Source organism: Somniosus microcephalus, unplaced genomic scaffold (genome assembly GCF_052327205.1).
Source record: "Somniosus microcephalus isolate GS21.2 unplaced genomic scaffold, FLI_Smic_1.0 unresolved_chr4, whole genome shotgun sequence".
Taxonomy (NCBI): domain Eukaryota; kingdom Metazoa; phylum Chordata; class Chondrichthyes; order Squaliformes; family Somniosidae; genus Somniosus; species Somniosus microcephalus.
In genome coordinates, this window is record NW_028225182.1 from 8446273 (window position 1) to 8458400 (window position 12128).

Here is a 12128-nt window from a genome sequence, read left to right on the forward strand (position 1 = left end):
AAGATGTGTCTCTCAGCCCCGGTGGCAAAGGTGCAATGGATGTTATCCAAATAAATCCCCCATGAGAGTCTGTGTGCATTGGCTTCCTTATAAAGTTTGTATTTGAAATGTGCGGGAAAAGCGTAAAATTATGAAAACATCCTGATGGCCAGTACGGGGATCGAAATCGCGACCTTGTCGTTATTAGCACCAGGCTTTCACCAACTGAGCTACCCGGCCACAACGCTCTCGTTGGCCAGGCTCGAACCCAGGCTGCGAGATTGTCTTTCAGCCTCACACTGGGTGACCGAGTTACTGCACAATCATTGAACACACTGCATCGGTTAAACATTGTTAACTGTTCGTATATACAACTGGGCAGAGTGTAAATCGAAACTAACAGAAAGGCAGCTCTATGGTCTAACAAACCTCATTCTAAAATTTACTATCGCACCACAGCCCCTCCCACAAATACTGTTCCGGTATAAAAGCAGACGGCGGGACCCCGACTGGATTCGAACCTGCAGCGGACGGTTGGAGCCGGATCCAGCATGTCCGATGTGGTTTCACTCCCATTCGTTTAGGAAACGCGGCATCAGGAGCGTAAAATTTCTCTTCATTCGCTCCTCTTGTAGTGAAGGAGACAGAAACTAACTAAAATCTGCCGAAACCCGGGATCGAACCAGGGACCTTTAAATCTTCAGTCTATCGCTCTCCCAACTGAGCTATTTTGGCTTCACATTCAAGGCTGTATTCTGTCGTTCTTCTGGCGGATTTTCTATCCCCGGGTGGAATTGCCCCTCTCGCTCATTCCTCACTTCGGGCAATGTGACCCGACCAGATCTCGGAGCTCAGGTTGTGTTAATGTGAAGCTGCAGCGTTGATAAAGATACAATGCTGACACAGCACGGGGGACCTCACCGTGTTGGACACAGCGTGAAATGCAATGACATGTTCAAATAAAGTTACAGAGCACAACACATGTGTAAAATTCCCTGTTCTTTTCTCCACACTGATGGGTTGTGAAGGGAGAGACGGGCCGAAGTCTCACTGAGCCGCACTGATCACGAGCCAAATCAAGTTCAATCTTCAGCTGCAGGTATGGTGCTGAGCCCGACACAGAAGTGAAAATGCCCGTGGTTCTTAATTCCTCACACAGTGGGCTACTGAGCAATACAGGAAGGGCTAATGAACATCTTAATGCTCAAGTTATCACGGACTCTCTGATTCCAGGCTTGCACAAGTTGGTAAGTTTCAAAATTTGCATTTTTCACACTGGCAATGAATGAATCGATTGCCGTGCCTTTGATAAGCTAAGTTTGTTAGGGAGATGCAGTGGGCAAGAAGATACACAGAAGACTGATGAAAACCGTGACTGCCCTGACACTGTGAGCTGCAGTTAAATGTTGGCAACATTTAAAGTCAGCCAGTCTAAATTTGACAGAAATCAATTCCTGCTGACTTTGAAACAGCACGCATTTTACAGAAATCAAGGATGTATATTTTATATCGCTGTATGAAGAGTGATGTTGAGCAGCGGTGTGGAAAGTTGAATCAGGGGCGGAGCATTGCTCCGTAAGGGTGCGTTGCATGGTGGCAATTCAAACAGCCCCAAAACGCACTGTTCCCTGACCGGGAATCGAACCCGGGCCGCGGCAGTGAGAGTGCCGAATCCTAACCACTAGACCACCAGGGAAGCTGCAGCCAGCCTCCTGGCAGCAAGCACATCAACGCAGCTTTTCATGCCTGCTCCTTTGCAATTCAGATCCTTTCGCGCCAGGCAAACTGTTCGGACAAAATTATATTTTTTACATGAGAACACAACAGACGTGTTCGCGAAAGCACGGCACCAAGTGCGGGTAGGCATCCACTTGAAATCGATTTCCTCCTGTGTTTTTCTCTGGATGTTGTCTCTCTCGGTGCTGGGTGAACAATTCATTGATGCATTGGTTCCAGTGATGAACGATTGCCGTTACGTGGATAGACCAGAGAAGTTGGAGCTGTTCTCCTTAGAGCATAGACGGCTAAGAGGAAATTTGACAGAGGGTTTTAAAATCAAGAAAACGATAAGATAGAGTAAATAAACAGAAAAGATGGATGAATACAAAAGACAAAGCTGAAGTGTCTGTAACCATCCTGAGAGAAGCCAGACTTCATTCAATTTGATTAATTCCAAGCGATATTAAGAAACAGCTGAGCTCATTAGTTACAGCAAATGCAATGAGCTCCGACAACACTCCGTCTGCAGCACTAAAAGCGTGTGCTCCAGAACTAGCCATGCCTCGGGGAAGCGGTTGTGTTAAGAGATTGAGTAAACTAGGCCTGTAATCTCTTGAATTCGGAATAATGAGAGGGGATCTCATGAAGCATGCAAAATTATTACAGGGTTTGATCGGTTGGATGCTGGGAGAATGATTCCCTTGGCTGGGGAGTCTAGAACCAGCGGACACAGCCTCAGGATAAAGGTTAGGCCATTCAGGACTGAGAGAAAACATTTCTTCACACAGAGAGTGGTGAATCTTTGGAATTCTCTTCCCCAGAGTGCTGTGGAGGCTCAGTTATTGGGTATATTCAAAACAGAAGTGGGTGATTTCTGACTGGTAAGGGCATCAAGGGATATGGCGATAGGGCCGGGGAGTGGAATTGAGGCAGGAGATCAGCCATGATCTCATTGAATCCCCTGCACTGCTTAAAAATCTGTTCCATTACCTTTTTTTTCCAGTTCTGACGAAAGGTTATCGACTTGAAACGTTACCTCTGTTTCTCTCTTCGCTGATGCTGCCTGACCTGCTGAGTATCTCCAGCATTTTCTGTTTCAATTCATATTTCCAGCATCTGCAGTATTTTCTCAGTTCGCATTTCTTTCATTGTGCAAAACAAGGATATCGCTTAATTAATGACGCTTTGAAAGCAACATAAAAGTTTAACATTATAACTACCGCCCAACGTGGGGCTCGAACCCACGACCCTGAGATTAAGAGTCTCATGCTCTACCGACTGAGCTAGCCGGGCCTGTTGATGCAATATTGCCTTGTCGCTGATTGCAGTCAGGAACCTTGTGGCTCCGGCCCGGTCACAACAGCATGTCTGAGCCGCGTTTCTGCAAACTACGAAACAAGTTCTCCAGAAGCCCAAGGCGTATAAGGAACTCAAGCAGCAAAATCCCTTTCATTAACCACAGGGGTTCAGGCAAATTTCTGATCGCAAATCGCTTTAGTCCTTGTCAATATCTCTTGTCTATTTCCCGGAGATTCCCGATTCTGTCTGTCTCTCTGGCTCTGTTTATTGTGTCTGTGGCCACCTGCGGGTAGATTTTGAATGAATACCTGTGTTTGTGTCTGCTTGTTGCTTTAAACAAATGAGGGCATCAGGCGCTTTTGTGCATGATACTGAGGAATCAGGAGAAGGCAGGAGGAATGAAACAGTGTTTGTGGAACGTGTATGTATACAAACTACGAACATCCGTGCTTATGTTGTGGACCTCATGGCGCAGCGGTAGCGCATCTGACTCCAGATCCGAAAGTCTGCATGTTCAAATCTAATCGATCTCCCAAATGAGCTATTTCAGCGTTGTATGGCGGCAATTCAAACAGCCCCAAAACGCACTGTTTCCTGACCGGGAATCGAACCCGGGCCGCGGCAGATGAAAGTGCCTGAATCCTAACCACTAGATCACCAGAAAAGCTGCAAGTCTCCTGCCAGCAAGCACAGCAACGCAGTGTTTCCTGCTTGCTCCAGTGCAATTCAGATCCTTTTGTGCCAGGCAAACTGTTCGGACAAAATGATACTTTTTACATGAGAACACAAAAGACGTGTTCGCGAAAGCACGGCACCAAGTGCGGGTAGGCATCCACTTGAAATCGATTTCCTTCAGTGGTTTTCTCTGGATGTTGTCTCTCTCGGTGCCGGCGAACATTTCATTGATGCATTTGTCCTGAACTGAAGGCTTTTGCCCATCTCGCGTGGTCAGAGCTGCTCTGTCTGTCTATTACCTGCCTGTTACCCTTATCGGGAACAGGCCGCCTGTTCAACATTCAACAGCAAACCCAGAAAGACAAATAAACAGAAAGATGTGTCTCTCAGCCCCGGTGGCAAAGGTGCAATGGATGTTATCCAAATAAATCCCCCATGAGAGTCTGTGTGCATTGGCTTCCTTATAAAGTTTGTATTTGAAATGTGCGGGAAAAGCGTAAAATTATGAAAACATCCTGATGGCCAGTACGGGGATCGAAATCGCGACCTTGTCGTTATTAGCACCAGGCTTTCACCAACTGAGCTACCCGGCCACAACGCTCTCGTTGGCCAGGCTCGAACCCAGGCTGCGAGATTGTCTTTCAGCCTCACACTGGGTGACCGAGTTACTGCACAATCATTGAACACACTGCATCGGTTAAACATTGTTAACTGTTCGTATATACAACTGGGCAGAGTGTAAATCGAAACTAACAGAAAGGCAGCTCTATGGTCTAACAAACCTCATTCTAAAATTTACTATCCCACCACAGCCCCTCCCACAAATACTGTTCCGGTATAAAAGCAGACGGCGGGACCCCGACTGGATTCGAACCTGCAGCGGACGGTTGGAGCCGGATCCAGCATGTCCGATGTGGTTTCACTCCCATTCGTTTAGGAAACGCGGCATCAGGAGCGTAAAATTTCTCTTCATTCGCTCCTCTTGTAGTGAAGGAGACAGAAACTAACTAAAATCTGCCGAAACCCGGGATCGAACCAGGGACCTTTAAATCTTCAGTCTATCGCTCTCCCAACTGAGCTATTTTGGCTTCACATTCAAGGCTGTATTCTGTCGTTCTTCTGGCGGATTTTCTATCCCCGGGTGGAATTGCCCCTCTCGCTCATTCCTCACTTCGGGCAATGTGACCCGACCAGATCTCGGAGCTCAGGTTGTGTTAATGTAAAGCTGCAGCGTTGATAAAGATACAATGCTGACACAGCACGGGGGACCTCACCGTGTTGGACACAGCGTGAAATGCAATGACATGTTCAAATAAAGTTACAGAGCACAACACATGTGTAAAATTCCCTGTTCTTTTCTCCACACTGATGGGTTGTGAAGGGAGAGACGGGCTGAAGTCTCACTGAGCCGCACTGATCACGAGCCAAATCAAGTTCAATCTTCAGCTGCAGGTATGGTGCTGAGCCCGACACAGCAGTGAAAATGCCCGTGGTTCTTAATTCCTCACACAGTGGGCTACTGAGCAATACAGGAAGGGCTAATGAACATCTTAATGCTCAAGTTATCACGGGCCACGGACTCTCTGATTACAGGCTTGCACACGTTGGTAAGTTTCAAAGTTTACATTTTTCACACTGGCAATGAATTAATCGATAGCCGTGCCTGTGATAAGCTAAGTTTGTTGGGAGGTGCAGTGGGCAAGAAGATACACGGAAGACTGATGAAAACCGTGACTGCCCTGACACTGTGAGCTGCAGCTAAATGTTGGCAACATTTAAAGTCAGCCAGTCTAAATTTGACAGAAATCAATTCCTGCTGACTTTGAAACAGCACGCATTTTACAGAAATCAAGGATGTGTATTTTGTATCGCTGTATGAAGAGTGATGTTGAGCAGCGGTGTGGAAAGTTGAATCAGGAGCGGAGCATTGCTCCGTAAAGGTGCGTTGGATGGTGGCAATTCAAACAGCCCCAAAACACACTGTTCTCTGACCGGGAATCGAACCCGGGCCGCGGCGGTGAGAGCGCCGTATCCTAAGCACTAGACAAGCTGCAGCCAGCCTACTGGCAGCACGCACATCAACGCAGCCTCTCATGCCTGCTCCTTTGCAATTCAAATCCTTTCGCTCCAAACTGTTCGGACAAAATTATATTTTTTACATGAGAACACAACAGACGGGTTCGCGAAAGCACGGCACCAAGTGCGGGTAGGCATCCACTTGAAATCGATTTCCTCCTGTGTTTTTCTCTGGATGTTGTCTCTCTCGGTGATGGGTGAACAATTCATTGATGCATTTGTACTTCATTGGTTCCAGTGATGAACGATTGCCGTTACGTGGATAGACCAGAGAAGTTGGAGCTGTTCTCCTTAGAGCATAGACGGCTAAGAGGAAATTTGACAGAGGGTTTTAAAATCAAGAAAACGATAAGATAGAGTAAATAAACAGAAAAGATGGATGAATACAAAAGACAAAGCTGAAGTGTCTGTAACCATCCTGAGAGAAGCCAGACTTCATTCAATTTGATTAATTCCAAGCGATATTAAGAAACAGCTGAGCTCATTAGTTACAGCAAATGCAATGAGCTCCGACAACACTCCGTCTGCAGCACTAAAAGCGTGTGCTCCAGAACTAGCCATGCCTCGGGGAAGCGGTTGTGTTAAGAGATTGAGTAAACTAGGCCTGTAATCTCTTGAATTCGGAAGAATGAGAGGGGATCTCATGAAGCATGCAAAATTATTACAGGGTTTGATCGGTTGGATGCTGGGAGAATGATTCCCTTGGCTGGGGAGTCTAGAACCAGCGGACACAGCCTCAGGATAAAGGTTAGGCCATTCAGGACTGAGAGAAGACATTTCTTCACACAGAGAGTGGTGAATCTTTGGAATTCTCTTCCCCAGAGTGCTGTGGAGGCTCAGTTATTGGGTATATTCAAAACAGAAGTGGGTGATTTCTGACTGGTAAGGGCATCAAGGGATATGGCGATAGGGCCGGGGAGTGGAATTGAGGCAGGAGATCAGCCATGATCTCATTGAATCCCCTGCACTGCTAAAAAATCTGTTCCATTACCTTTTTTTTCCAGTTCTGACGAAAGGTTATCGACTTGAAACGTTACCTCTGTTTCTCTCTTCGCTGATGCTGCCTGACCTGCTGAGTATCTCCAGCATTTTCTGTTTCAATTCATATTTCCAGCATCTGCAGTATTTTCTCAGTTCGCATTTCTTTCATTGTGCAAAACAAGGATATCGCTTAATTAATGACGCTTTGAAAGCAACATAAAAGTTTAACATTATAACTACCGCCCAACGTGGGGCTCGAACCCACGACCCTGAGATTAAGAGTCTCATGCTCTACCGACTGAGCTAGCCGGGCCTGTTGATGCAATATTGCCTTGTCGCTGATTGCAGTCAGGAACCTTGTGGCTCCGGCCCGGTCACAACAGCATGTCTGAGCCGCGTTTCTGCAAACTACGAAACAAGTTCTCCAGAAGCCCAAGGCGTATAAGGAACTCAAGCAGCAAAATCCCTTTCATTAACCACAGGGGTTCAGGCAAATTTCTGATCGCAAATCGCTTTAGTCCTTGTCAATATCTCTTGTCTATTTCCCGGAGATTCCCGATTCTGTCTGTCTCTCTGGCTCTGTTTATTGTGTCTGTGGCCACCTGCGGGTAGATTTTGAATGAATACCTGTGTTTGTGTCTGCTTGTTGCTTTAAACAAATGAGGGCATCAGGCGCTTTTGTGCATGATACTGAGGAATCAGGAGAAGGCAGGAGGAATGAAACAGTGTTTGTGGAACGTGTATGTATACAAACTACGAACATTCGTGCTTATGTTGTGGACCTCATGGCGCAGCGGTAGCGCATCTGACTCCAGATCCGAAAGTCTGCATGTTCAAATCTAATCGATCTCCCAAATGAGCTATTTCAGCGTTGTATGGCGGCAATTCAAACAGCCCCAAAACGCACTGTTTCCTGACCGGGAATCGAACCAGGGCCGCGGCAGATGAAAGTGCCTGAATCCTAACCACTAGATCACCAGAAAAGCTGCAAGTCTCCTGCCAGCAAGCACAGCAACGCAGTGTTTCCTGCTTGCTCCAGTGCAATTCAGATCCTTTTGTGCCAGGCAAACTGTTCGGACAAAATGATACTTTTTACATGAGAACACAAAAGACGTGTTCGCGAAAGCACGGCACCAAGTGCGGGTAGGCATCCACTTGAAATCGATTTCCTTCAGTGGTTTTCTCTGGATGTTGTCTCTCTCGGTGCCGGCGAACATTTCATTGATGCATTTGTCCTGAACTGAAGGCTTTTGCCCATCTCGCGTGGTCAGAGCTGCTCTGTCTGTCTATTACCTGCCTGTTACCCTTATCGGGAACAGGCCGCCTGTTCAACATTCAACAGCAAACCCAGAAAGACAAATAAACAGAAAGATGTGTCTCTCAGCCCCGGTGGCAAAGGTGCAATGGATGTTATCCAAATAAATCCCCCATGAGAGTCTGTGTGCATTGGCTTCCTTATAAAGTTTGTATTTGAAATGTGCGGGAAAAGCGTAAAATTATGAAAACATCCTGATGGCCAGTACGGGGATCGAAATCGCGACCTTGTCGTTATTAGCACCAGGCTTTCACCAACTGAGCTACCCGGCCACAACGCTCTCGTTGGCCAGGCTCGAACCCAGGCTGCGAGATTGTCTTTCAGCCTCACACTGGGTGACCGAGTTACTGCACAATCATTGAACACACTGCATCGGTTAAACATTGTTAACTGTTCGTATATACAACTGGGCAGAGTGTAAATCGAAACTAACAGAAAGGCAGCTCTATGGTCTAACAAACCTCATTCTAAAATTTACTATCCCACCACAGCCCCTCCCACAAATACTGTTCCGGTATAAAAGCAGACGGCGGGACCCCGACTGGATTCGAACCTGCAGCGGACGGTTGGAGCCGGATCCAGCATGTCCGATGTGGTTTCACTCCCATTCGTTTAGGAAACGCGGCATCAGGAGCGTAAAATTTCTCTTCATTCGCTCCTCTTGTAGTGAAGGAGACAGAAACTAACTAAAATCTGCCGAAACCGGGATCGAACCAGGGACCTTTAAATCCTCAGTCTATCGCTCTCCCAACTGAGCTATTTTGGCTTCACATTCAAGGCTGTATTCTGTCGTTCTTCTGGCGGATTTTCTATCCCCGGGTGGAATTGCCCCTCTCGCTCATTCCTCACTTCGGGCAATGTGACCCGACCAGATCTCGGAGCTCAGGTTGTGTTAATGTAAAGCTGCAGCGTTGATAAAGATACAATGCTGACACAGCACGGGGGACCTCACCGTGTTGGACACAGCGTGAAATGCAATGACATGTTCAAATAAAGTTACAGAGCACAACACATGTGTAAAATTCCCTGTTCTTTTCTCCACACTGATGGGTTGTGAAGGGAGAGACGGGCCGAAGTCTCACTGAGCCGCACTGATCACGAGCCAAATCAAGTTCAATCTTCAGCTGCAGGTATGGTGCTGAGCCCGACACAGCAGTGAAAATGCCCGTGGTTCTTAATTCCTCACACAGTGGGCTACTGAGCAATACAGGAAGGGCTAATGAACATCTTAATGCTCAAGTTATCACGGGCCACGGACTCTCTGATTACAGGCTTGCACACGTTGGTAAGTTTCAAAGTTTACATTTTTCACACTGGCAATGAATTAATCGATAGCCGTGCCTGTGATAAGCTAAGTTTGTTGGGAGGTGCAGTGGGCAAGAAGATACACGGAAGACTGATGAAAACCGTGACTGCCCTGACACTGTGAGCTGCAGCTAAATGTTGGCAACATTTAAAGTCAGCCAGTCTAAATTTGACAGAAATCAATTCCTGCTGACTTTGAAACAGCACGCATTTTACAGAAATCAAGGATGTGTATTTTGTATCGCTGTATGAAGAGTGATGTTGAGCAGCGGTGTGGAAAGTTGAATCAGGAGCGGAGCATTGCTCCGTAAAGGTGCGTTGGATGGTGGCAATTCAAACAGCCCCAAAACACACTGTTCTCTGACCGGGAATCGAACCCGGGCCGCGGCGGTGAGAGCGCCGTATCCTAAGCACTAGACAAGCTGCAGCCAGCCTACTGGCAGCACGCACATCAACGCAGCCTCTCATGCCTGCTCCTTTGCAATTCAAATCCTTTCGCTCCAAACTGTTCGGACAAAATTATATTTTTTACATGCGAACACAACAGACGGGTTCGCGAAAGCACGGCACCAAGTGCGGGTAGGCATCCACTTGAAATCGATTTCCTCCTGTGTTTTTCTCTGGATGTTGTCTCTCTCGGTGATGGGTGAACAATTCATTGATGCATTTGTACTTCATTGGTTCCAGTGATGAACGATTGCCGTTACGTGGATAGACCAGAGAAGTTGGAGCTGTTCTCCTTAGAGCATAGACGGCTAAGAGGAAATTTGACAGAGGGTTTTAAAATCAAGAAAACGATAAGATAGAGTAAATAAACAGAAAAGATGGATGAATACAAAAGACAAAGCTGAAGTGTCTGTAACCATCCTGAGAGAAGCCAGACTTCATTCAATTTGATTAATTCCAAGCGATATTAAGAAACAGCTGAGCTCATTAGTTACAGCAAATGCAATGAGCTCCGACAACACTCCGTCTGCAGCACTAAAAGCGTGTGCTCCAGAACTAGCCATGCCTCGGGGAAGCGGTTGTGTTAAGAGATTGAGTAAACTAGGCCTGTAATCTCTTGAATTCGGAAGAATGAGAGGGGATCTCATGAAGCATGCAAAATTATTACAGGGTTTGATCGGTTGGATGCTGGGAGAATGATTCCCTTGGCTGGGGAGTCTAGAACCAGCGGACACAGCCTCAGGATAAAGGTTAGGCCATTCAGGACTGAGAGAAGACATTTCTTCACACAGAGAGTGGTGAATCTTTGGAATTCTCTTCCCCAGAGTGCTGTGGAGGCTCAGTTATTGGGTATATTCAAAACAGAAGTGGGTGATTTCTGACTGGTAAGGGCATCAAGGGATATGGCGATAGGGCCGGGGAGTGGAATTGAGGCAGGAGATCAGCCATGATCTCATTGAATCCCCTGCACTGCTTAAAAATCTGTTCCATTACCTTTTTTTTCCAGTTCTGACGAAAGGTTATCGACTTGAAACGTTACCTCTGTTTCTCTCTTCGCTGATGCTGCCTGACCTGCTGAGTATCTCCAGCATTTTCTGTTTCAATTCATATTTCCAGCATCTGCAGTATTTTCTCAGTTCGCATTTCTTTCATTGTGCAAAACAAGGATATCGCTTAATTAATGACGCTTTGAAAGCAACATAAAAGTTTAACATTATAACTACCGCCCAACGTGGGGCTCGAACCCACGACCCTGAGATTAAGAGTCTCATGCTCTACCGACTGAGCTAGCCGGGCCTGTTGATGCAATATTGCCTTGTCGCTGATTGCAGTCAGGAACCTTGTGGCTCCGGCCCGGTCACAACAGCATGTCTGAGCCGCGTTTCTGCAAACTACGAAACAAGTTCTCCAGAAGCCCAAGGCGTATAAGGAACTCAAGCAGCAAAATCCCTTTCATTAACCACAGGGGTTCAGGCAAATTTCTGATCGCAAATCGCTTTAGTCCTTGTCAATATCTCTTGTCTATTTCCCGGAGATTCCCGATTCTGTCTGTCTCTCTGGCTCTGTTTATTGTGTCTGTGGCCACCTGCGGGTAGATTTTGAATGAATACCTGTGTTTGTGTCTGCTTGTTGCTTTAAACAAATGAGGGCATCAGGCGCTTTTGTGCATGATACTGAGGAATCAGGAGAAGGCAGGAGGAATGAAACAGTGTTTGTGGAACGTGTATGTATACAAACTACGAACATTCGTGCTTATGTTGTGGACCTCATGGCGCAGCGGTAGCGCATCTGACTCCAGATCCGAAAGTCTGCATGTTCAAATCTAATCGATCTCCCAAATGAGCTATTTCAGCGTTGTATGGCGGCAATTCAAACAGCCCCAAAACGCACTGTTTCCTGACCGGGAATCGAACCAGGGCCGCGGCAGATGAAAGTGCCTGAATCCTAACCACTAGATCACCAGAAAAGCTGCAAGTCTCCTGCCAGCAAGCACAGCAACGCAGTGTTTCCTGCTTGCTCCAGTGCAATTCAGATCCTTTTGTGCCAGGCAAACTGTTCGGACAAAATGATACTTTTTACATGAGAACACAAAAGACGTGTTCGCGAAAGCACGGCACCAAGTGCGGGTAGGCATCCACTTGAAATCGATTTCCTTCAGTGGTTTTCTCTGGATGTTGTCTCTCTCGGTGCCGGCGAACATTTCATTGATGCATTTGTCCTGAACTGAAGGCTTTTGCCCATCTCGCGTGGTCAGAGCTGCTCTGTCTGTCTATTACCTGCCTGTTACCCTTATCGGGAACAGGCCGCCTGTTCAACATTCAACAGCAAACCC

General features: G+C 46.8%; 5 non-coding genes across 5 annotated transcripts; all 5 read right to left on the bottom strand.

Moving 5' to 3' along the window:
• Nucleotides 1–1603: 1603 nt before the first annotated feature.
• Nucleotides 1604–1675, bottom strand: trnae-cuc (transfer RNA glutamic acid (anticodon CUC)). Its single transcript has one exon. It is a non-coding gene; the product is annotated as a tRNA-Glu (tRNA).
• Nucleotides 1676–2918: 1243 nt separating this feature from the next.
• trnak-cuu (transfer RNA lysine (anticodon CUU)) lies at nucleotides 2919–2991 on the bottom strand. Its single transcript has one exon. It is a non-coding gene; the product is annotated as a tRNA-Lys (tRNA).
• A 3978-nt stretch (nucleotides 2992–6969) lies between these two features.
• Nucleotides 6970–7042, bottom strand: trnak-cuu (transfer RNA lysine (anticodon CUU)). Its single transcript has one exon. It is a non-coding gene; the product is annotated as a tRNA-Lys (tRNA).
• A 1696-nt stretch (nucleotides 7043–8738) lies between these two features.
• On the bottom strand, nucleotides 8739–8810 carry trnal-gag (transfer RNA leucine (anticodon GAG)). The gene has a single exon. It is a non-coding gene; the product is annotated as a tRNA-Leu (tRNA).
• A 2209-nt stretch (nucleotides 8811–11019) lies between these two features.
• Nucleotides 11020–11092, bottom strand: trnak-cuu (transfer RNA lysine (anticodon CUU)). Its single transcript has one exon. It is a non-coding gene; the product is annotated as a tRNA-Lys (tRNA).
• Between the last annotated feature and the right edge of the window lie 1036 nt (nucleotides 11093–12128).